This window comes from Perognathus longimembris, chromosome 14 (assembly GCF_023159225.1).
Source record: "Perognathus longimembris pacificus isolate PPM17 chromosome 14, ASM2315922v1, whole genome shotgun sequence".
Taxonomy (NCBI): Eukaryota; Metazoa; Chordata; class Mammalia; order Rodentia; family Heteromyidae; genus Perognathus; species Perognathus longimembris.
This window is the reverse complement of record NC_063174.1, coordinates 40,292,948-40,318,316: the sequence shown is the minus strand read 5'-3', so window position 1 is coordinate 40,318,316 and position 25,369 is coordinate 40,292,948. Positions and strand designations below refer to the sequence as shown.

The 25,369-nt window shown below is 38.9% G+C and overlaps 1 protein-coding gene across 9 annotated transcripts in view; it reads left to right on the top strand.

Annotated features, from left to right (window-relative positions):
- Nucleotides 1-25,369, top strand: part of Numb (NUMB endocytic adaptor protein) — a 121,193-nt gene that overhangs the window by 40,990 nt on the left and 54,834 nt on the right. For 6 of the 9 annotated variants that reach the window (XM_048362804.1, XM_048362805.1, XM_048362806.1 and 3 more), the window contains 2 exons: nt 12,366-12,450; nt 14,948-14,983. The gene's annotated coding sequence lies outside the window, so the exon portion shown is untranslated. The remainder of the gene's footprint in view (nt 1-12,365; nt 12,451-14,947; nt 14,984-25,369) is intronic. The other 3 variants (XM_048362810.1, XM_048362809.1, XM_048362807.1) reach the window with 1 other exon arrangement.

Below are 25,369 nucleotides of genomic sequence, written 5' to 3'. Positions count from 1 at the left end.
TGGTTGTACTAATTTGCAGTCCCACCAACAATGGAGAAGGGTTCCTCTTTCCCCGCACCCCCTCCAGCATTTGTTGTTGCCTGAGTTCAGAGTATAGGCCATTCTAACTGGAGTGAGGTGGTATCTCAGGGTTGTTTTTATTTGCATTTCCTTTACTACCAGGGATGTTGAACATTTCCTCATATGTTTCTTTGCCATTTTTAGCTCTTCTCTTGTGAAGTCTCTCTTTAGCTCCTTTGCCCATTTCGTAATTGGTTTATTGGGCTTGGGGGGCTTAGTTTTTTGAGTTCTCTGTAGATGACAGATATCAGGTCTTTGTTGCTGTGCTGGTAAAGATCCTTTCCCATATGGTTGGCTGTCTTTCTGTTTTGGTGGCTATGTCCTTAGATGTGCAGAAACTTTTTAATTTGTAGTAGTCACATTTGTCGAGTCTCCCCCCTATTTGTTGTGCCCCTGGGACTCTATTCAGGAAGTTCCTTCCTGTGCCTATAAGTTCTAGCATCTTTCCTACTCTGTCCTTCAGTAGTTTCAAGGATTCAGGTCTGATATTGAGGTCCTTGATCCATTTTGAGTTGATCTTGTTGCATGGTGATAGGCTTGGGTCTACTTTGAGTTTTCTGCATATGGCTGCCCAGTTCTCCCAGCACCAGTAGTTGAAGAGGCTCTGTTTATTCCATTGTATGTCTTTAGCTCCTTTGTCGAATATCAGCTGACTGTAAGAGTGCGGTTTTATTTCTGGATCTTCAATTCTAATCCATTGGCTTTCCGATCTGTTTTTATACCAATACCAGGCTGTTTTTGTTAGGATGGTCCTGTAGTAGAGCTTGAAGTCTGGTATTGTGATACCTCCTGCACTGCTTTTTTTTGCCTAGAATTGCTTCAGCTATTCTAGGTCTTTTGCTGTTCCATATGAATTTATGGATTGCTTTCTCTATTTCGGCGAAGAATGTGACTGGGATTTTGATAGGTATTACATTGAATTTGTATAACAATTTGGGCAATATGGCCATTTTCACTATATTAATTCTGCCTACCCATGAGCATGAGAGGTCTTTCCATCTCCTTGTGTCTTCTTTGATTTTCCTTATTAGATTTTTATAGTTTTCATTAAATAGGTCTGTCACATCCTTGGTTAAGTTGATCCCTAGGTACTTTATTCTTTTTTTGGCTACTGTAAATGGAATTGTTTCCATAATTTCCTTTTCTGTTTGTATATTGCTGGTGTACAGAAAAGCTGCTGTCTTTTGTAGATTGATTTTGTATCCTGCTACTTTGCCAAATTGGTTTATTAGGTGTAGGAGTTTGGGTACTGAGTTTTTTGGGTCCTTCAGATACAAGATCATGTCATCTGTGAATAGGGATAACTTGATTTCTTCCTTGCCGACGTGGATCCCTTTGATGTCCTCCTCTTGCCTTATTGCTATGGCTAGGGATTCCAGCACTATGTTGAAGTGGGGAAAGTGGGCATCCTTGTCTTGTTCCTGAGTTTAAGGGGAATGATTTAAGTTTCTCTCCATTTAATATGATGTTAGCAGTTGGTCTGTTGTATATGGCTTTTATTGTTTTGAGGAATGTTCCATCTATTCCTGTTCTCTCCAAAGCTTTTAATAAGTATGGATGTTGTATTTTGTCAAAGGCTTTTTGGGCATCGACTGAGATAACAATGTGATTCTTGATTTTAGTTCCGTTTATGTGGTTTATTACGTTGATTGATTTACGGATGTTGAACCATCCTTGTGACTGTGGGATGAAGCCTACTTGGTCATGATGTATAATTTTCTTGATCAGTTTCTGGATCCTGTTAGCTCTCTAAGAATTGATCCATTTCTGTAAAATTATTGTTTTTTACTGAGTAGAGGTTCTGGAAATAGCTCCTTATGATTGTTTGATTATCGTGTGTACTTGTTGTAATTTTTCTGGTGGAGTCCCTGATTTTACGTATATGAGTCTCTTCTCTTCTTTTTTTTTTAAGTCTTGGGAGGGGTCTGTCAATTTGATTTATTTTCTCAAAGAACCAGCTTTTAGTCTTATTTATTTGTTGAATGGTCTTTCTATTTTCAATCTGATTTATCTCTTCTTTAATCTTTGTGATCTCTCTCCTCCTAGTCATTTGAGTTTCGATCATTTCTTGTTTCTCCAGTTGTTTAGTTTTATCGTGAGGTTATTCACCTCCTCTGCTTCCATTCTTTTAATGTGAGTACTGAGGGCAGGAGTTCACCTCTCAGGCAGTTTGCCTTCCTTTGTGGACCGCTGCAGGCCGGTGTTGTTGAGGGGCGGCCCACCCACTTGTGCGAAATGCACCAAACTGAGTGGGCATGGGCCGATGGAGAGCTCTTCCCTCCTGTGTAGGCGCACCTACCAGAGCGGGTGCTGCCGCTGTGTCCCCGCCTACCTGTGCGCTGTGTGTCCACTACAACGGGCGCTGCCGCTGTGGCCCTGCCCACCTGAGCGGGGTACACCTACCAGAGCGGGCACTTTCGCCAGGGGCCCCGCCCACCTGTGCCCTGTGTGCCCACTACAACGGGCGCTGCCACTGTGGCCCTGTCCACCTGAGCGGGGTATGCCTACAAGAGCGAGCCCCGGATTGTTGGGTTGTGCTTGCGCCCTCCCGCAAGTCCGCTGTGGGGGGTGGTATGTGTGGGGCCCAGTGGGATCAACTGTGGGGGCGCCGGTTAGCATCCTCAGACTGCGCCTCCGCTGCGAGGGGGCGCTGTGATCAGGCCCAGGTTTCCCTGCTGTGCTGGTATTGCCCACCAGCGCCTGTGATTTTAGTTGTAAAAGTCCGCAAGGTCCAGGCGCCTTGGGTGGGGCTTGCACTGCCGGCTGTCCCCCAGCCCCTGTTGGGAAGTGGGCAGGGCCGATTCGGCCAGTTCAGGCTCCTGGGCGGCCTTGGGGCTGCTCTGCCCTTCACCTGCTAAACTCCAGTGACTTCCCAGAGCCTGATGGGAGCTTCCCGCCTGATTTGGGGGTTCTTTGTTCCCTCAGGGTGGGGAGGGTGAGGGAGGGAGATCTAGCTTCTTTGTAGGGTTTGGGTCGCTGATAGCTGGTCTCCCGTTGGTGGAGGGGGTAATGGGGGACTCACTGGTCCTGGATTGTGTGTGTGTCCCGCGCCGCTGTTGGTCCTTCGGGGGTGGAGTACTGTGGTGTGGCGAAAGGTCGTGGTGGCGTCCCCGGCTCTCCCCTTCTGCAACGCTGGGTTCCCCAGCTGCTTACGTCTGTTCCCGGTGTTGACTCGAACTTCCCGTTCCTGCCGTTGCCGTGTGTCTTGGTCCGCACTCTCCCTGGTGTCCATGGAGTCCTGCTGTCTGGACTCTGCGGTCCCGGCAGTCGGTCTGCCGATCGCCAGGTCCCCTTTCCCAGCCTGGCCCTGTTTGGGCCAGGGTGGGCTGGTGGGGGGAGGGTTCCCTGTAGATTCTCCGGCTCCATGTAGGTTTTCGGCTCTTCTATTTTGCTCCTTTTTGTTTTCCTGCGTTTCTCCTCTGCTTCTGGCTGCTGGTTTTGCTGGGTTCTTGATGGGGTGTTGGGTGCTGGAGTTCCCAGCTCGCTATTCAGTTGGAGCAAGTCGGGGTGCCTCCCTACTGTGGACGGCCATCTTCCTGGACCTACTTTTGGCTTTTTGGTGATTAATTGGTGATGAGTCTCATGGACTTTCCTGCCCAGGCTGGCTTCAAACTGTGATCCTCAGCTCTCAGCCTCCTGAGTAGCTAGGATTACAGGCATAAGCCACCAAGGCCAGGTCCATAGTCTTATTTGTCAATACAACAAAAATGCCTTTGAATTCCTGTCCCCTCTGAAACAAGTTAGTTAAGAAGGATAAAGAGTTTTAAGAATTAGCAGAAGGACGTATTCTGAGAGACAGATAGGAAAATACTAGTATTCAAAGAAAAGTGATAGAATAATAATGGAGAGCTAAAAGAACAGTGAGCAAGTGAAAATATTGGAGAATAGAGATGTTAGTCTAGCAGACTTTTGTCTTTAAGAAACCTTCCCCCCTCCCCCACTACTATGATGGAGGGCTCTTTTAAAGTGATTATTAGTAGGAAGAATAGAGCTGTGGCTCAAGTTGTAGAGCATCAGCCTTGAGTGAAAAAGCTAAGGGAGAGCACTCAGACCCTGAACGTAAGCTCTAGCACCATCACAAAAAAGTATATATAAATAAATAAAGTTTTTGTCACAAGGATTTTACATTTTATAAGGAAGAGGTTTTTCTCAATTTTAGTTTTAGTAGTAAAGTTTTTTCTATTAGGATCCTTAATACAATAATTTATGTAGATTGGTTTTTCTTTAACTTCTTACAGTCTTGCTGACTAGAATTAGACTGAGTACTCAGCAAAATCTTTGTATTAGATACTGAAGTCTTTAAATGTCTTTACACTTCACTACTTAGAACAAAATTTGAATCAGAATATTTTTTTTCTATTGTGTTGTTTTTACGTCAGAATTTCCTGGTAGTATTCATTTAAGTCTGAACGATTTTTCTCTTGGAGATCAGGCAGCTTAAGACTTATTCAAAATCTTTTTCTTTGTGGTATGTCTTACTAGGCAGAGTAGCCACTATATTCCAGTAAGAGAGTCTATTGCCAAAACACCCAATAGAGCAGAAAACTGACCTACTTAATGCTGATGAGTTAAAAAAAAAATCTGGAATTGAAGCAGCATTGGATCAACTTCTCTGTTGGCAAATGGGGGGGGGGGGGTAGAAAAGAAGATGAGAAAGGATACTGAGCCACTGCAAGAAATTAAGTAATACAGCAAATGAATATTTCATTACCTGCAATCAATTTGATAAAAAGGTATTCATCCGGTGCAATAGGGAAGCCTCTAAATTGCAGCAATTCTTCTTAAAGCATTTTAACTTAAAAAAAAAGAGCATTGATTTCTAGAACTTTCATTGTATTAATTTAGAAAAGTCCACTAGTTAAGGTTGTCAAGCAGCATTTTACAAACAATTGTTTATTACAGGATATAGTAACTCTTTTAAAAAACTTTCTATTTTACTATGTCATCAGTATACAGTACTTCAGAATTTATAGGTATTGAAGCAAGAATGATTGAAATACTTTAGGCTTTAACTTTATCAAACTCACTGATAACTATTTTCATTACTCAACATTGCTAGCATCTAAGTTTTACAGGTGTTCCATTGGGGGGAAAAAGCCACTAGCTTTGGGTTTAAATTAATTAAAACTGCTTAAAACCAAAACTCTAGTACCTCAGTCAAACCAGCCACATTTCAAGTATTCACTAACTGGTGGCTATCATATTGAACAACACAAATGTACATGTTCACCATTGCAGAAAGTTTTGTTGAATATGATTTTCTAAAGGCTACCTCATTGTGTTATACTTAATATACAGTCTACTGTTGTTTTCGGGACCTTATAGCTCTTCCATCCCAATTATTCCCTTCTTGTCTTTTTTGCTTTGTGTTTATTATTGTCAATTCATGGTTGTTAAATTTTACCCAGGTTTCCTTTTCTAGTGTTCTTGATTCTTTCCACGCTAACATACTCAATCTGGAACTATTTTCTTTCCTTATAGGTAGCTCCTTTCTTTTAGTGTAGTAAATATTCTACTGTTTAGTCTTTATTTTTGAAGGATATTTTCATTGGGCATAGAATTCCATGTTTGCAGTTACTTTGTTTCAGCATCCAAAATATATCACTGTATTTTATTCTAACTCATTTGTTTTCTTTCCACAAGCAATATTTTTTGTTTTGACTACTGCACTTAGGTATTTTCTTTGCATTGAAGATGCTTGAGGCCCATAACTTGATACCAATCTTTTCTGATATTATTATACTGCTGCCTCACTCTTTGACTCATTTGCTTCTGGGATCTTAGGTATCTGTATGCTAAATCTGTGTGTTGTCGTCGTCGTCGTCGTCCTCCTCCTCCTCCTCCTCCTCCTCCTCCTCCTCCTCCCCCTCCCCCTCCCCCTCCCCCTCCCCCTCCCCCTCCCCCTCCCCTTCCCCCTCCTTCTCCCCTTCCTCCCCTCCTCCTCCCTCCCCCTCCTCCTCCTCTTCCTCCTTCTTTTTTTTTTTTTTTTTCCAGCCCTGTGTCTTGGACTCAGGGTCTGAGCACTGTCCCTAGCTTCCCTTTGCTCAAGGCTAGCACTCTATCTCTGGAGCCACAGCACCACTTCTGGCCTTTTCTGTTTAATGAGCTTCATGCATGCTAGGCAAGCACTCTACCACTAAGCCACATTGCCAATCCCCTATATATCTTACATATAGGACTTTCTATCTCTTTTTTGTTCCTCTGTCCCATCTGAATGTTTCCTACTAACATGTTTTCTAGTTCATTTGTTGTTCAATCTACTGTTAAAGACATCTGTTATATTGGTAATTATATGATAGATAATTCCTTAGTTCTAGAATTTCAATTTAATTCTTTTTTTTCTTTTGTTGTTAGTTTTAATAGAGTCCAGTTCTCTGGTGGAATTCACCTAATGTCACCTATTTCATTGAACACGTTAATCACTGTTATTTTAACATCTGTACTTTATAATTATCATGTCTAGATCCTCTTTTGGTCCTTTTCTACCGTTTTTCTCTTGGCTTTTAGTCATTTACTCCTTCTATCCAGATTTCCTGGTAATATTTGTAAATGAATGCCAGGCCTTGTGTCTAAGGAATGATAGAGGCTCTTAATAATGATACTGTTCTTTAGGGAGAATTGAATTTTCTTCTGTTGCTAGTTAAAAGTAGAAGCAGATGACCTTGATCCTTTTCAGGCTTGAGATGACTTGAAGCTTTGTTTTAGGCCTCTCAAGAGCTGGTTTAAATCCAATTTATACTTTCTTAAAGAGTGTTGTCCTTCAGAGATATCCAACAGAATCCTGGGGTTTTTGCCAGGACCTTTCCTTTTTTGTTGACGTTGATCTCTTAATTTTTTCCCCCTTAGTATCATGAGACAACCAAAAAGTTCCACTTACCTTTTGTATTTCAAAATAGGCAGTTTACTTAATTCTTTGCCTCTTGCCCCCATACAGGTTAGGATTTATTAAATAACCTGAGGACAAAAGCAGTATAGAATGCCCAGAGATTTTCTTTGCTGTGATTACTTTTTATGCTTTCTGTAATTTTAGCCCATCAAATCTTACCTGTCTTGCTAGCTATGAACTCTTGGTTTCTATCTGTGCAGCCCTGGGAGACTGCCAGAAGCTCCTATCTGCAGCTCGTGGTCCCAGGAGGAAAGCATAATGGAGAATGTCAAGCTTACCTCTGCATTTCCTGTTTTGTCTGCTGAAAACAAGGATTTCTTTTTTCATTTATTTAGTTTAAAATCATTTTATTGTTTTCTTGAGAATGAATGTGTCCTACTTTATTAAACAATACTGTTGATAACTTACAACAAAGTAACATTAGCAATTTGAAGTATAATAATCATTGACATGATCTACAATGGTTCTGCCCTCTTGCAGTTTATAGTCTTGTGAGGAAGAGAGATAAAAGTGTGACAAACACTAAGGTAGAAGTACAGGCTGTTATGAGCTTATAGAGGTATTTGACTTAGTTGGAGTGGGAAGTCGGTCAAGGACAACTACTCTGAACAGGTAATATTTGAGGAGAGGTCTAAAGGATGTACAGGAGTTAATTTAAGGAGAAGTTAGGGGGTGTTATTATGAATTTGAGATGTTGAGGTGGCAGGCTGAAGATATCAAGACTGTCATGATTGATCTGATAGATGACTCAGAGAGATTTGAGAATTAGAACTGCTCCATTGAGGCTGGGAATGTGGCTTAGTGGTAAAGTGCTCACCTAGCATGCCTGAAACCCTGGGTTTGGTTCCTCAGTACCATATGAACAGAAAAAGTCAGAAGTGTTGCTGTTGCTCAAGTGGTAGAGTACTAGCCTTGAGCAAAAGAAGCTCAGGGACAGTGCCCAGGCTGAGAATTCAAGCCCTGGGACTGGTTTAAAAAAACAAACAAACTGCTTCATGATGAAGATAATGTGTATTAGATCGTGTGCTAGTCATTTAAAAACCTAGATTGACATATATCTCATAAATAAACCTTAAATGTAACTGGTTGAACAATTAAACTCCTAATTTGCTACCTTCTTTCTTATACCTTTCAATAAATGGGAAGTCCATTCTTCATTGTTCAGGCCACTTTAAATCTTCCTTCACTCTTCATTTAATCACCCTTCACTTCTAATTCGTTAACTACATCCTGTCGTCTCCACCATTTAGATATATCCAGAATATTGTCACTTTTCACAGATTTGGGGAAATAACTGCAGATAATGCAAAATTATTCACTTAGTGATTTTTTTCTCTGTGGTAGAGATGTTATCTTTACTGGAGTTAAAGGTGGATTTTATTTCTGACCTATCTACATTGCTATCATTCTGGTCTAATCCATTATTACTTCTCATCTGGATTACTTTAATAGTTTCCTAATTGATACCTTGCATATGATCTGCTTACAGTATGGTAGACAAAGTGTTCCTATAAAATTTTAGATCTGACTATTCCTCTTCTTTAGAATGTTCCATTGATTTCCCTTTATTATCCTAAGTACTTGTAATGACCTATGAAACCAGTAACAACATTTTGGCTCCCTTCTCAATCTTATATCCTACCCTCTTATCACTGAGGAGTTTGTAGCCTTATTATCTCCTTGCTGTTCCTTTAATACCGTGGATATATATCAGCTTCAGGACCTGTGTACTTGCTGTGTCCCATGCTTTCTCTGTCCTTCCTTCCTGCTACTCACTTTACTTTTAGATCCATCTGCCTTTACCACTTTAAGAGCCTCCTGTTTTCCACCTCTCTATCTCAGTTCTTTCCTTCTTACCTTGCTTGATTTGTTTTCATACCCTGTAACATATGTTTGTTGCTTTATTATTATTTTATAATGCCCTCAAATAGACAGCTAGCATTCCTTTCCTTTCTTCTTCCCTCACCCTTTCCCTTTTCTTTTTCTTTTTTTGTGCTTGCCATGGGATTTGAGCTTCTTGTTCAAGGCTAGCATTCTACCTCTTGAGCCACAGCACCACGTCCAACTTTTTTTTTTTTTTTGGCCAGTCCTGGGCCTTGGACTCAGGGCCTGAGCACTATCCCTGGCTTCTTTTTGCTCAAGGCTAGTGCTCTACCACTTGAGCCACAGCACCACTTCTGGCCATTTTCTGTATATATGGTGCTGAGGAATCGAACCCATGGTTTCATATATATGAGGCAAGCACTCTACCACCAGGCCATATTCCCAGACCCACCCTCTACTATATTTTTTTTCACCTGCTTTCCACTCATTCTGTGCCCTCCTCCCAGCTTCCTCTAGATGTTCATATGTATACACCATATGTGAGGTGAAGAATACTATAAGACTAATTTAGAAGAGGTCCTTTGCTTCCTTATCATTGGAGTTCTTTGCAGTCAGAATATTACTTTGGGTACATATGATGTAGTGTTTGGGTTTTACTTTTGGTGCATTTCTCCCAAGACTGTCCTTTTTTGGTCTCTCTGTGAATTGGTATCTTGGGTCCTGTTTGCTTTGTCATGTTTCTTTGCTATTTAATTCTAACAATATCAGGGAAACCATGCACCGTTTGCATCTCTGTTCTTGGCTTGTCTCACTCAACATGATTTATTCTAGTCCTGTCCAATACCCCGAGAATGCCATTCTTCTTATCATTTCTAATAGCTGTGTAGAATTCCATTGTATACAGGTACCACATTTTTGGGATTCATTCATCTGTAGTAGGGCATCTGGGTTGTTTCTGTATCTTGGCTATTGTGAACAGTGCAGCAGTGAACATGTTGAGTTTGATAGAGATGACAAAGGAGAGCATTCAGGCACAGGGAATAAGATGGAGAAGGATAAAGAAAATGTATATAGAACTTACAGGACTATAACTTTACCTTCACTGGGGAGGAGGAAAAGAAGGGACCTAATATTTGGGGGCAGCATATACTCTATGCCAACTACTATACATTTATTTTCTGATAATATCACAACAGTTTTTTGTTGTTGTTTTTTGCCAGTCCTGGGCCTTGGACTCATGGCCTGAGCACTGTCCCTGGCTTCTTTTTGCTCAAGGCTAGCACTCTGCCACTTGAGCCACAGTGCCAATTCTGGCCATTTTCTATATATGTGGTGCTGGGGAATCGAACCCAAGGCTTCATGTATACGAGGCAAGCACTCTTGCCACTAGGCTATATTCCCAGCCCCTCACAACAGTTTTATAATCCAAGCTTTGTTATTCCTTTTTATAATGAATGTTTTTAAATTTTTTTTCCAGTCCTGGGCCTTGAACTCATGGCCTGAGCACTGTTCTTGACTTCTTTTTGCTCAAGGCTAGCGCTCTGCCACTTGAGCCACAGTGCCACTTCTGGCCATTTTCTATATATGTGGTGCTGAGGAATTGAACCCTGGGCTTCATGTATACAAGGCAAGCACTCTTGCTACTAGGCCATATTCCAAGCCCTGTTTTTAACTTTTTAATCTTGATCTTTCAATGGAAGTTGACCATATCACTATTGTCAAATTCCCTTCTTGAAAATTTCTGCTAAAATTATTTAGTACATTTTTCATTTTATGCCTTGCATCTCCGTAATAAACAGGAAATGTTCACTTTTTTTTTTTTTTTGCCAGTGCTGGGGTTTCTGTCTCTCAAATAGCTAGAATTACAGGTGTGATCCTGAACCTCAATCCTACTTCTTTAAATGTATTTCTATAATATTTAACCTTAGCAGTCATTTTCTTTGACACAAGAAGAAATATACAAAACAAAATATAAAACCCTTGATTCTAAGCCAAGTATTTTTTTTTCTTTTTAACACTTTGCAGGATACTGTTTGCTTCTTGAAAATGAATAAATTTTGTTTCATTTGTTTTTGTCTTAGTTCATGTGAGAAAGGAATACAGATTGGAATTAAACATGCAGTTACATTAGGTCTTTTTTGCTGTTTGCCAGTCCTGGGGCTTGAACTCAGGTCTTGAACACTGTCCCTGAGCTTCTTTTGCTCAAGGCTAGCACTCTATCACTTGAGCCACATTGCCACCTCTGTCCTTTTCTGTTTATGTGATACTGAGGAATTGAACTCAGGGCTTCATGCATGCTAGGCTACATTCCCAGCCCTTTTGTCTTTTTTCTTTGTTTGCTTGTTTTTATTTTTTGGTGCTGGTATGGGAGGTGGAGCATTCTCACTTGACCTTTTAGCTAATAGCTGGTGCTATGTCACCTGAATCACACCTCCAATCCAGCTTTTTTGCTGGATAATTGGAGATAGAGTCTCTTGGGCATTCTTGTTTGGACTGGTTTTGGGCTGGAATCCCCTGATCTCAGCTTACTGAATAGCTAGGATTATAGGCATGAGACACTAGAACCCAGCCATTGGTCATTAGAATAAGTTTCCCTTGTATTCCAGTAACCCTGGGTCCATTTCTTTTTAAGTTTTATTTTTGTAAATATTTTAATTGTTATTATAAAGGTGATGTACAGAGGATTTACAGTTATATAAGGTAGGTCCATTTTCTGTCCTACTTTTTTCCATTTTTTTTCTTTACACAAATTCCTTCCTACCGCGACCAAAATGTGGTAATTTTTTTTCTCATTTAGCTTTCTTTTTTTTTTATCAATATCTTTTTTTTATTATTAATTGAACATAAAATTTTTTACAAGGTGTTGTGCAAAGAGGGTGCAGTTACATAGTAGGGCAGTGTGTACATTTCTTGTGATATCTTACAACCTGTTTTTCCATCCCTTGTCTAGGTCAGGTAGACCCATATGCAATATACAATGTATCAAGCACATATACAGTGTTCAAAATGTGGTAATTTTTGACATAACACTTCCCTTTCTAGGTTATTTGAATACTGCTAGTCTTAAAAGGGATGTGTGCTAAACAGGATTTGTGAGAGTTGCTCTCAATAAGTTGTAGTATTTTATCCATTTGTCTCTATTTCTGTGTTTGTACATATGTTATTTCAAAGACCTGGTGATTAGGTTTAGGCATATAGTTCAGCAGTAGAGTGTTTGTTTGGTATGTCACAAGGATGATTTCAGTCCTCACCTCTGGGAGAGCAGACATCTAGATAAATGAATATGAGAGAGATAGAAAGAGAGAGAGAGAGAGAGAGAGAGAACCTGCAGTGATTTACCTCTAAGTATTTGACTGACTTTTGGCTAGGGGAAGTAAATGTGGTACTTCTTTATTAATGTGTGAATCTTTTTGCTCAGTGATCTTATTTTGAAGTGATCTTATTATAATAAAATTGCTTTCTGGACAAAAACTTAGAGCTCTTTTCATTTTGTATACCTATGTTTTGTTTGGAGTTACCATATCAGTGTAATACAGCAAAATTAATTATGTTACTAACAAAATTTTATGAGATATTTATTATTCTCATTTTACAGATGAGGAAACTGAGGCTTGGTGAAGTTACGAAACTTGTTCAAAGTCACACAGCTTTTAAAGGGCACAGCCAAGATTCAGAGCCAGGTCTGTCCAACTTCAAAACTATTAATCATAGCCATGACACTTTGAAATAGCTGTGAAGTATCAATCTGTGATAAATTACATTGATATTACTATTGTTTAACTATTACTTAACTATTGTGAATAATTTTTAGTGTTTGCTTTTTTGGTCCTTTATAATAATTACTTTTATCTTTTAAATATTGTGAAAAGCAGTATAATATAGTAATGAAGGGTTTGGGCTTTGGGGACAGACAACTTGGGCATGAATCTCCAATCTCTCCTCTTATGTGACATTAGGAAAGTTACTTATTTTTGTACCTTAGTTTTCCTATGTGTAAAATGGTGATTGTGCTGTTATCCACCTGATAGGATTTTTGTGATGCTTATTAAATGATGTAATACAAAACATTTATACCAGGTCCTGGCTCATAATGAACATTCAATAAGTGTCACCAATAAGTGTTATCTCTTAATAACTAGTAGAGCAAACAATCATTATTTCTAATTCTCTTGGAAAATTTAGGTAGAGTAGCTTAGGTTACAAGGTAGAATATCACAAAGCTTACATAAACCAAAATTAAACTTGTATAAATTAGAACTAAAGAAAATCACTTATTTGATCACATTCAGATCTTTTGTAAAGCAGTTGAGAAACTGCTTAAAGATCTCACATATAAAGGGTCTTACACATATACAAAACACACAGGTTCACTAGCAATAACACCCTGTGAGTCAATGGAATTATTCTTTTCCTCTTGAAAGTTCAATCTCAGAACAGATGTCCACATTTTCATGGAGATTTCAGGGACATGGCAAGTTGACAGTGTTGACTGATAACTACCAAGACTAAGTAAAACCTTATATATTCTGTAAAATGTTGGCAACCTTCTTCACTTCCAGAACACTGACTACTTTGAACCAATAGGACCAGAGCACATTCAACTAAAACTCAGCCATATTTATCTATTGCAATTGTTAAAATTCTAAAGTGCTTCGTCAACTTTTACTACAGATTAAGTAAAATACCTATAAATTGTGATTGATAGTAAGTTTGTACTAGTTGTTGAAATATTCATGAATAGATAGTTTGAGTCAAGTTTGTAAACATTCAAAAGCTACTACTTAAAAGGTGGAACTAGACTAGTTTATGAGTCCAAGATTTCTTCTATACATTTATTTCCTTTATCTTTTTGTTGTTGTTTTTGTTTTGCCAGTCCTGTGGCTTGAACTCAGGGCCTGAGCACTGTCCCTGGCTTCTTTTTGTTCAAGGCTAGCACTCTACCACTTGAGCCACAGCGCCAATTCCGGCTTTTGGTATATACGTGGTTCTGAGGAATCAAACCCAGGGTTTCATGTATACGAGGCAAGCACTTTACCACTAGGCCATATTCCCAGCCCCTATTTCCTTTATCTAACAGTGTTGAGGTTTCCTATCCTTGATCATGGTATGTCTTTCTAATTATTTAGATATTTTATGTCTTTCAGCAAATTTTTTCCATAAAGGTCTCCTGACCTCTTAGATTTTATCATTAGAAACCTTATTTGTTTTTATATAAATGGTATTTTTTTTCTTTTCCTTTCCATTTTCTGTTTCATAGTATAAGCTTTTTAAAAATACATAGAATCTACCCAGGCACTGGTGGCTCATATCTGTAATCCTAACTACTCAGGAAGCCGAGATCTGAGGATTGTGGTTTGAAGCCAGCTTGGGCAGGAAAGTCATTAAAACTATCTCCATTTAGCCACCAAAAATCCAGAAGTGGAGTTGTGTCTCAAAATGGTAGAGAGCTAGCACTGAGAGAAAAAGTTCAGGGATGGTGCCCAGGCCCTGAGTTCAAGCCTCAAGACCTGCACCACCCTAAAAAAAATTACATACAGACACACACACACATAACGCCACCTTTCTAAATTAGTTATCTTGGATGGTTTTGGATTTGCCACATAGGCAAATTATTGTGAATAAAACTTCTTTCAAGTACTTATTTTCCTTTTCCTTTTTCCTTCTCTTCTTTTCCTTTCTCTTTATTATTCCTTTTTTAAATTTATTTTTTTCCTTATTATGGTAGTTAGGACTTATAATAACAGTATTCAATACAAGTGTTAATAGTGGAAGTCACTAGGACACACTGATTGTGTGTGTGTGTGTATGTGTGTGTGTACTGGTTCTGGAGCTTGAACTTAGGGCCTGGGAGCTGTCAGTGAGCTTTTTTTGCTCAAGGCTAATGGCCCTGTCACTGGCTTTTGGGTGGTTAATTGTAGACGAGAACCCAGGGTTCTACCTATGCTAAGCATGTGCTCTACTACTGAACTATACCCCTAGCTTCATGTTAAGAGTTCTGATAGATACTCTTTGTGATTTAAAGACATTTATAGTTGGCTAAGATATTTTTGTATGTGAAGAATATTCATTGGATTTCATTAGTTGCTTTTTATTTTCTTGCATTTATGAGGAGATTGTGTTTTTCCTACTTTTGTTAATGTTGAGAATGATGCAGATTGTTTTTTGTTTTTTTTCCAGAACTGTAATTTGAACACAGGGACTTGTGCTTGGCAGGTATGCTACCCCTTAATTCATATCCCCATCTATATTTATAAATTTTCTAATGCTGAATTACCTTTGTATCAGTGTAATAAAAATTTGACATGATGGTCTTTCATATGCATTTTAACTTAATTTATTAATATTTTGCTTAAAACTTTTACATCTATGTTCATAGGTGAAGTTGGCCTGTTAAGTATCATCATAATTTGGCTTTGGTGTCCAGATCAAATTATGCCAGCCTCAAAAAGCTAGTAAAGTTCTTAGAAAATAGTACTAGAAGACCGCAATTTTGTTTCTTAAAAGTTTTGTTGTACTTCTGTTTATTTGCCTGGGCTTAATATTTACGGGATAGGCTTACTGTTTTGGTGGGAGAAGTTTTTATTCAATTTTCTAAATTATTTAGAATTTAGAATTATTTAGGTAGTTTTTAGAGTGACTTTTTTTTAGGAATTCATGTATTTTGTATGTGACTTTATAAAGTATTTGGTATAAAGATATTCAAAGCATTTTTAAAATTATCTTCTGCTATTTCTGCTGTATGTTTCTATGACTTGTGTGTGTGTATATGTGTGTATTTATGTATGTGTATATGTGTGCATGTAAGCCAGCACCAGGGCTTGAACTCAAGGCTTCAAGCAGCTTTTTCTCTCATGGCTGGTGCTGTATCTCTGGAGCCTTACCAAAGAGCCAGTGCTTTAGTTTGGTTTTCTCTGTTTTATATTTTCTATTTAACCTCTGGCCTTTCTCCTTTCTACACTTTGAAAGTGAAAAGCAGAGTTTATTATAAGGACATAGTGATTCCTAGTTTCTAAGAACTAGAGTTTTACGGGTTCCAGCTGTTCCTAAAGCATAATAAAAATCTTGGACCTTACCTTTTTCTCTTTCATATGTTTGTTTCTTTTCCTTTACTGCCAACTGGGTTTCCTGCACTTTAGTCTGTGGCAGAAAATGGTGACCATGAATCTTTTTGATGTGGTAGAGTACCAGCTATCAGTAGTGTACTGACCAAATAGAGGGAAAGAGAAAGAGACAGAGACAAACAGAAAGACAGACAAACAGAAAGGGAAAAAAGGGTCTTATCAGTATGATGAATTTAGTTTAAGACAAAATTAGAGTGGAAACAAGCACTTGAAGGCTGTTGGGGAATAACATTTAGGAAGAGAGAAACAACATGTCCAAAGCAAAAGCAAGCTTTCAGTCAACTGAAAGGACCCAAGAGCTACTTAGGGCAGCTCTCACTTACCTACGTGAGTCAGGCAAAGACTATACCTTAATATGTAAAACTTTACGGAGCATTTGGAATGTTCTGGACATGTGTAAACACTTCTTGAGCAATGTGAATTATTATGCAGTACTGACTGCTAGTTTACGTTAATTTGAAGATACATGAGAAAGCCATGGTACTGTTACACAGAGACATTTTACACTTTTAAGAGGTTACATTGCTACATTGTCAGAAAGGGACCAAGGAAATAATTCCTGGATGGTGGTTTATACTAATATAAGAAACTAAGTTGTCTTTGACTATCACAATTCTAGTGGCAGAGATAGGAGTAGTAGACAGATTTGAGATCTATTTTAGAAGTGTTTTATTGATAACTTGGATAAGGGGAGGAGGAACAAGAAGGCATAAGATTAGAGAGGGATAAAGAGTGTGTGTGTAGTGGGGCTTGAACTCAGGGCCTGGGCACTATCTCTGCACTCTTGCTCAATGCTAGTGCTCTACTACTTTGAACACCACTTCTGGCTTTTGACTGGTTAATTGGAGATAAGAGTCTCCTGGGGACTTTTCTGGTTTGGCTGGCTTTGAACCTCAATCGTCAGAGCTTAGCCTCCTGAGTAGCTAGGATTACAGGTGTGAGGCACCAGGATAAAGAATTTTAAAAGATGATATGGGCAGATAATTTGCCAAATTATTTGTCAGTAAGGGGAGCTTTGCTGTTTTTGTTTTTGTTGTTTGTTTTGTTTTATTTTGTTTTTATTGTCAGTCCTGGGGTTATTCTGAACTCAGGACCTCATAGTTGCTCTGCTTGCATTCCTGCCACTTGAGCCACACCTCCGGCCTTGCCTTTTGCTGGTTATTTTGGAGACAAGGTCTCATGGATTTTCCTACCCAGGCTGGATCCACTATCCTACATATCTCAGCCTGTTAAGTCGTTAGTATTACAGGTACGAGCCACTAGCATTTTTCTGCAGAGCTGAGTTTTTTGTTTGGCTATTTGTTTGTTTGTCCTTCATGGGGCTTGAACTCAGGGCCTGGGTGCTGTCCCTGTCTTTTTCTACTCAAGGCTAGAGCTCTACTGCTTTGAGCCGTAGCTCCACTTCCAGTTTTTCTGGTGTTTAGAGCTAAGAGTCTCATGGACTTTCCTGCCTGGGCTGGCTTTGAACAGTGATCCTCAAATTTCAGCCTCCTGAGTAGCTAGGATTATAGGCATGAACTACCAGTACCTGGTAACAGAGCTGTTGTTGTTTTTTTTTATAGCTTACTATTTTTTAATATAAATTTTCTAGAGCCTACCCTTGCCTTCCTTTCCCCTCTCCTCCCCCCTCCTCCATTTTCCTGTTCCCCCTTCCTTCCCCTCTCCTCCCTCTCCTCTTCCCTTCTCCCACATCTCATTCTTAGAACAAAATATATTTTTATTCTAGTCTGCCTCTCCAGATTCTAGCACCTTTTTCTCATCCCACACTTGGCAGATGCTTAGAGGAAGAAAGTCACTGTTGAAAGTAGGCTAGAAATCTCAGTAATTCTGCCCTTTCTCATCAAGATGTTCTTTGCTAAATTAGGTTTTGGTATGTCAGAACAAAATTATTTTGTTCTGCAGTTCTTCAGTTCTTGAAATAATCCTAATGAAGTCAACCTTGAGAGGGTGTGTGTGTGTGTGTGTGTTTTGGCCAGTCCTGGGCCTTGGACTCAGGGCCTGAGCACTGTCCCTGGCTTCTTCCCGCTCAAGGCTAGCACTCTGCCACTTGAGTCACAGCGCCGCTTCTGGCCGTTTTCTGTATATGTGGTGCTGGGGAATCGAACCTAGGGCCTTGTGTATCCGAGGCAGGCACTCTTGCCACTAGGCTATATCCCCAGCCCCATTGTTTTTGAGACAGGGTCTCACTGTGCAGCTAGGCAGACCTCTTACTATCCTGCTGCCTCATTCTCTCAAATGCTGGGATTACAGGTGTGCACCAGTGTCACATAGCCTGGCTATTGGCCATATCTATTTTTTTATACTTTTTATTTATTTAATTTTTTTGTCAGTCCTAAAGCTTGAACTCAGGGCCTGAGCACTGTCCCGGGCTTCTTTTTGCTCAAGGCTAGCACCCTACCACTTGAGCCACAGTGCCAATTCCGGCTTTTTCTGTTTATGTGGTGCTGAGGAATTGAACCCAGGGATTCATTCATACATGCTAGGCAAGCACTCTACCACTAGGCCACATTCCCAGCCCTGACTATATGTATTTTTAATCTATAAAACCTTTAACATGACTTAAAAAGTAAGCATTGCTAAAAAAAAAAAAAAAAGGCAGTTCACCAGTTATTTTCTCAATTGAAAGTCAAGTGATCAATTAAATGATCAGTTGATTTTGTAAGTAAAGGTTAAATTCTCAGAAGGGATAGCTTAGTTTTCTTTCCTTCTTTATGGACTAGATCTTGCTAGGTAGTACATGCTTGCCTTGAAGTCTGGAGCCTCCTGTCTTCCTCCTGACTGCTAGAATTGCAAGCATGTGCCATCACCCTGACCCAGGTTCAACTTTTTAAACCACCTGCAACAGCAACTTTAAATAGACGGGAGCTCATATTGTGAAGCTCTACCTATCATTAAGGAATGAATAAGAAAGTTCTGTATCAAGGGCTAGGAATGTATGTGGCTTGTCTAGCATGCGTGAAGCCCTGGGTTCGATTCCTCATTACCACATAAACAGAAAAAGCAGGAGGTGGCACTGTGGCTCAAGTGGTAGAGTGCTAGCCTTGAGCAAAAGAAACTCAGGGACAATGCCCAGGCCTTGAGTTCAAGCCCCAGGACTTGCAGAAAAAACAAAAACAAAAACAAGAAAGCTCTGTATCAAAACAAAAAGGAATTTTGTAGATAAATAAGAGGATGAAAATAATCATAAAATAGAAACCTTAAAGTCAAATCATGGACTTCTGTTTTAGATCAGTGGTACATTGTTTGTGATTAAATAATCCTTTGAGCTTCTGATGAATCTATCCCAGAAAAGTGCACAGATCTATATATGTCCAAATTTGTATATAATCTTAAAGAGTTGTTGAAACTAATGAAGTATGGTGGTCTATTGTGGTTCCCTGGTTGAGAACATGAGGTCTGAATGGTAATCAGGGCTGAGTAGTATGTAACTAGAGAATTGGGACATCTAAACTGGGACTTGGTTCTGTCCTCAAATACCAATCTTAAGGACAGCCAAAATTTAATTTGCTATTGTTTTTAAATTCCTGGTCTGACAGCTCAAAAAGCAAAGTAACTTTTAGTTTTAGCTATGGAAAATTTTGTTTATTTGTTTTGTTTTAGTTGCCAGTCCTGGGGCATGGACTCAGGGCCTGAGCACTGTCCCTGGCTTCTTTTTGCTCAAGGCTAGCACTCCACCTCTTGAGCCACAGCGCCACTTCTGGCTTTTTTCTATATATGTGGTGCTGAGGAATCGAACCCAGGGCTTCATGTATACGAGGCGAGCACTTTACCACTAGGCCATATTCCCAGCCCCTACGGAAAATTTTGTAATCTATATTTTTTAATACTATAAATACATTTTCTTACATAACGTAGTAGAGTTCCTGGTATGCCCTAACATATGTAACCTATTCTTTTTTAAAAGTTGAACTGTATAAATTTCAGATTTTCTATAGATTGGGTTTGTATTCAAGCTGAATCAAATGAAACATTTTAGAAGGAATATATTTACAAACATATACCAACCTCTTGTTTTCTTTATCCTTGAATTAATCTATTTGTGAAGTAACTTTAGAAGTGCTGACTAGCTGGAGATAAGAGTTTACAGACTTTACTGCCTGGGCTGGCTTCAAACTGCAATCTTCAGATCTCAGCTCCCTTATTAGTTAGCATTACAAGTGTGAACCTCTGGTTCACCTTGGTGAGCCCTATACTATTAATACAACTTACTTATGAATTGTTTCTTGTTAAGCTAATTTTATTAATTGGACCAGTATCTAATCCAGAATTGAATTAGTAGGGAACTGGCTGACCTCTATTCCTTTGGCCATAATGAGAGTCTAGGATCCCTTGCTTTTTTGCAATTACTTGACTTGGTTAAATAAGGAATTCTTTTTATCCTTTACTCTTAAGTCTTTCTTCTTCTCCCCCAGCACTGAGATTTGAATTCAAGGTCTTGAGTTTGCTGAACCAGAACTCTACCACTTGAGCTACATCTCTTCTCTAAATCTTAAAAACAAACTATGTAAGAAATACTAGAAATTAAAGAAAGGCTATTAAGATACACATAGAAATTACTAATATTGTATAGCATACTAATACTCATGCTATATCTAAAAATGCAAAAGCATTATTATTGGCTAGTGCTTTACCAACTAAGCTTCATCTTCAGCTCCCAAAAGTATTATTATTGATATGAAATCAAAGAAGATTTGAAAATCTTTGTGCTTTCTTAATATCACCTAATATATTTTGATGGTTGAATTTGGTACTTTAACTTAGATTTGAGTGAGTGAAAAAATAATAGCTTTCTTTTTTGACAGATGGACAGTCATTGTGTTTTCTTTTCCCTTTTTGTAACTATCCTTGTCAAATTTTGAGATAGAAGTGTAACTATGAATACAGAGAAATCTGTATGCGCACATCCAGCCAGGTTTGTTGGGAAAACATTAAAAGTGAGAAATAAGAACAATTTGAATAGGATAGATGATGCTACAGTTCTGTTCGTTGAGTTTATGCTACAGTAAACCTACTCTATTCATGACTTATTACACATGGCTTTTACTTTTATGTAATCCAGGTGAGAAGGGGTTAGTTACATTTGGTGTGTTCATAAGATCAGGTGTTCAAAAATTTAAATTCCCTCTTTTTTTTTTTTTTTTGGCCAGTCCTGGGCCTTGGACTCAGGGCCTGAGCACTGTCCCTGGCTTCTTCCCACTCAAGGCTAGCACTCTGCCACTTGAGCCACAGCGCCGCTTCTGGCCGTTTTCTGTATATGTGGTGCTGGGGAATCGAACCTAGGGCCTCGTGTATCCGAGGCAGGCACTCTTGCCACTAGGCTATATCCCCAGCCCTAAATTCCCTCTTTTTATTATGCAGCTCAGTTGATGCAGAGAAACTTGTGAGTCTCGTGTCAGGTGTTTTAAAATCGTTGTGCCAGCTGAGTGTTTCTCTTATCCTTCATTTTGTGAAAACATGCCTCTCCAAAAGCAAATGGTTCCCTAAAAAGCAAAGTAAAAGTTGTAGTGATCCAACCAAAAAGCATGATATATGCTTAATTTAAATGATGAAGTTGAAATTTTCATTTGTGTCTTTCCATGCTAACAGGATTTATTGATTAATAGTATATTCACAAGCTGTATCAATTTCATTAACATTAATTTACTGATTTTGCTTGACAGCTCTAAAACTTCTGGCAAGCAGGTTCTTTTATTCCAGTTATTAATTATTAACTCAGATCACACATCATACTTCACATTGATATATATAGTACAGAAAGCTGAGAAAGAGTCAAAGTTGTTTTCAGAGCTAAAAGAGGTCTTGTTCAAAACTAAAGCCTAGAGTTGACACAGATACAAAGAGAGACACTGCTGGTGGTTAACTATACCATGCTAGTTCAGGCCCGGCTGATTCCAAGCACTGAAATCTCTAGCTTGCTCTGGGTCTGAGTGCATGGGGTTAAAGGTATTGTGCTGAGCTAAAGTCCAGGACAGATTCAGGAGTTCAGTGCCTATCATCTATTATGCTTTCACTAGCTTGTCGGTGTGCCACTGCACCACTGTGTTAGGTATCCCTCCTTTTATATGATCTAGGTGAGAGGGGGCTACATTTGGTGTGTTTAATAAGATTATATGTTCAAATCCAGTGTTTTAGACGTGATTTGATATATTTGCAAATTTAATTGTTCACTGGCACAAATAAAGTACCAGTTTGTGTCTCATGGTATACTAGCATGTTGTTTACTTGTATAAACAAGATGTAAAGTCAGGCATGGATCAGTTGGTAGAGTGTTAGGCAATGTGCAAAAACAACAGGTTCTGAGTTTAGGTCCCAGTCTAAGAGAAAGAGAGAGAAGATGGAAAGTCATTATTATGTTTTGGCAATTATACACAAATGGAGTAGTTTAGGTCAAAACTGTTACTTGACAAAATGTAATAAGTCAAAATTAGTCACATCCCTAATCTGTTCTGTATAACATATAGTAATCCAGATCAGGCCTAGCCTATTCTCCCTAATTAGGTGTATAGTTGTGACTATAGAACTTAAGAAAAACCAAACAAGCTTTGGGGGTGGGGGGGTGGAGAGACAACAAGAAGAAAAGTCCCTGTTGTTCTGAGTGCCCTTCAGAAGCTTCTGGATCATTTTAATTTTGTCTGTACTGTCTGTTCTGAGAAAAGTTCTTTGTAGTAAAACTGGGGCTTAAAGTTTTCAACTGTTTTTCTTTTGTTCCATTAAAGGTTTCATAATTACATGTATTTATGTGTTTATTTGCTTCCATCTTTATTCTCAATTCCACAAAAGACCTTAAGTGACTTACTTTCCATCTTACTAAAAGAATGAATAATTGATTTATAGAAAAAGACGTATATGTGTATCTGTATATCTGTCTATTGATCTGTGATCTATCCTCAAACGTTATATTGTTTCCTGTTGTGTACTTTTGAGAAACAATACCGTGTAATGCAGACTAATAGTACAGATCAAAAAGGAGATTTTTCTACTTACTGTGTGATTTAGGCAAATTACTTATCTTCACCTCTCTATGCTTGCACCCCTCTTTCTGTGAAATAAAGGTTAAAAATAGAATCCACCTGAGAGAACTTTTGTGAGGATTTCTTGAGTTGTACACAAAGGGCTTAGAAAAATTCCTGGTACACAGGCAATATTCTTTGAGATTCAGTAATTATTGGTCATGAAAATAACCATAATATACTATATTTTTTTCTGCAGTTTTCTCTGCTCCCACATACCGTTTGTGAAACTCACACATGGTGATTGTTATAGCTTTGGATCATTCATTTTTACTGGCAGGTGGTAACCTAGTGTGTAAATACTCTGTATTTTTCTCTTCTATCAATGGATATTTTTAGTTCTATGTTTTTTGTTATTTTACTCTACAGACAAATAATACTACACAGGCATGATTGTGTTCTCCTTGTATATATGTGTAAGAGTTTCTATATGGTATGTACCTGGAAATGAAATGAATGTTTATAAGGATATATACATCTTAAACTTTCCTACATGGTGCTGAATTAATTTCCAAAAATAATTTTCCCAACTTATCTTCCTATGAATGTATGAGAATGCTTTTTGTTCCATATGTTTTAGTCTGATTAATAGTTCCCAAACTGATGCTTTGATTTGCATTTTCCTAGTTACTAATAACATTTTGTTTCCTGTGTTTATTATTTCTGTACTTTTATAAAATGTGTGTATGTTTTGCCTCCTTTTTTTTTTTTCTTTTGGTTAGTCATGAACTAGGGCCTGGGCTCTGTCCCTGAGCTCTTTTGCTCAAGGCTGGCACTCTACCACTTTGAGCTACAGTGCCACTTATGGTTTTCTGGTGGTTAATTGGAGATGAGTCTCATGGACTTACCTGCCTGGGCTGGCTTTGAACCCTGATCTTCATATATCAGCCTCCTGAATAGTTAGAATTACAGGCATGAGCCACTAGCACCCAGCCTATTTTCTATTAATATTCTATTTAAACCAATATTCAAGTTGCTTGTTGTTTTGTTTTAGAAATTCCTTAAAATGAGAATAATATATTAATATTTTGTTGCTACAACAAAATATTTGAGATAAGGAGCCGAGGAAAAGAAGAATTTATTAGAGCTTTGGTTTCAAAGGTTTTAGTCTAGTCACTTGGCCCCCATTGCTTGACCTGTGGTAATACAGAACATTATGGGAGGGCATGACAGAGCAAAGCTATTCACCTCATAGGGGAGAACCAGGAGAAGAAATAGTCCAGAGACAAGATGTACCCTTCGGGATGGGGATATGGCCTAGTGGCAAGAGTGCTTGCCTCCTATACATGAGGCCCTGGGTTCAATTCCCCAGAACCACATATACAGGAAACAGCCAGAAGTGGCGCTGTGGCTCAAGTGGCAGAGTGCTAGCCTTGAGCAAAAAAAACAAGCCAGGGACAGTGCTCAGGCCCTGAGTCCAAGCCCCAGGACTGGCCCCCCCCCCCCAAAAAAAAAAAGTACTCTTCAAAGGCATACTCCCAGTGTCCCATTTCCTCCACCATAAGACCATGCCTTAACCACCCATTCAGTTTTGAACTCACCAATAGACTAGTCCAGTGATGAAGTTAAATCCAATAACATCACCAGCTGGGGACTGAGTCTTCAGCAGCATGCTCCTTTTGAGGGGAAACTATCTCATACAACTTCTACCAGTTTTCAACATGTCTTTTATTCTCAGATGTATGATTTTTCATACATCTAAGAATCATGATGTATGATTAGGAGAAATTCATCAATCATGATGTATGATTAGGAGAAATTCTATTAGATCAATGTCTTGTTTGGGATGTATAGTGTTTAGCCCCAGAATCCTTAAGCTGTACTTTTGTTGTTGTTGTTGTTGTTAGTGGTACTGGGGTTTCAACTCAGGGTCTTCTGCTTACTAGGCTGGTGCTCTACCACTTGAGCCATACCCATAGCCTGTCATCCATACTTCTAAAAGATTAGACTTTTACAGTTTTCCGAGTAATCTATCTGAATGTAAATAACCATGATATATATATATATATATCATCTTGTATTATTATAGAGTTATTGAGCAATTCCTCTTAATAAAGCTTTTAACAGAATAGTCCAGATTTGGAATATAAAGATGACTAATATACCACATTGAGGTTCTGCAATTTCTACAGTTTTGTTTCTGTTTTTGAGACAAGCTTACAGTTTATGATCCTTCTGCTTTATCCTCCTGTGTGCTAGGATTACAGAGATATGATACAATACCTGGCTCCATTGTTACACATTACACTTTTCATGCTATTAATTCCTGATCTTATTAGCTTTGCTATGCTTTTTTCCATTAAGTAAGTCTTTATCCCTTGTAGCTTATCTATATGAAATATATTGTTGTTTTTTTTTGGCCAGTCCTGGGCCTTGGACTCAGGGCCTGAGCACTGTCCCTGGCTTCTTCCCGCTCAAGGTTAGCACTCTGCCACTTGAGCCACAGCGCCGCTTCTGGCCGTTTTCTG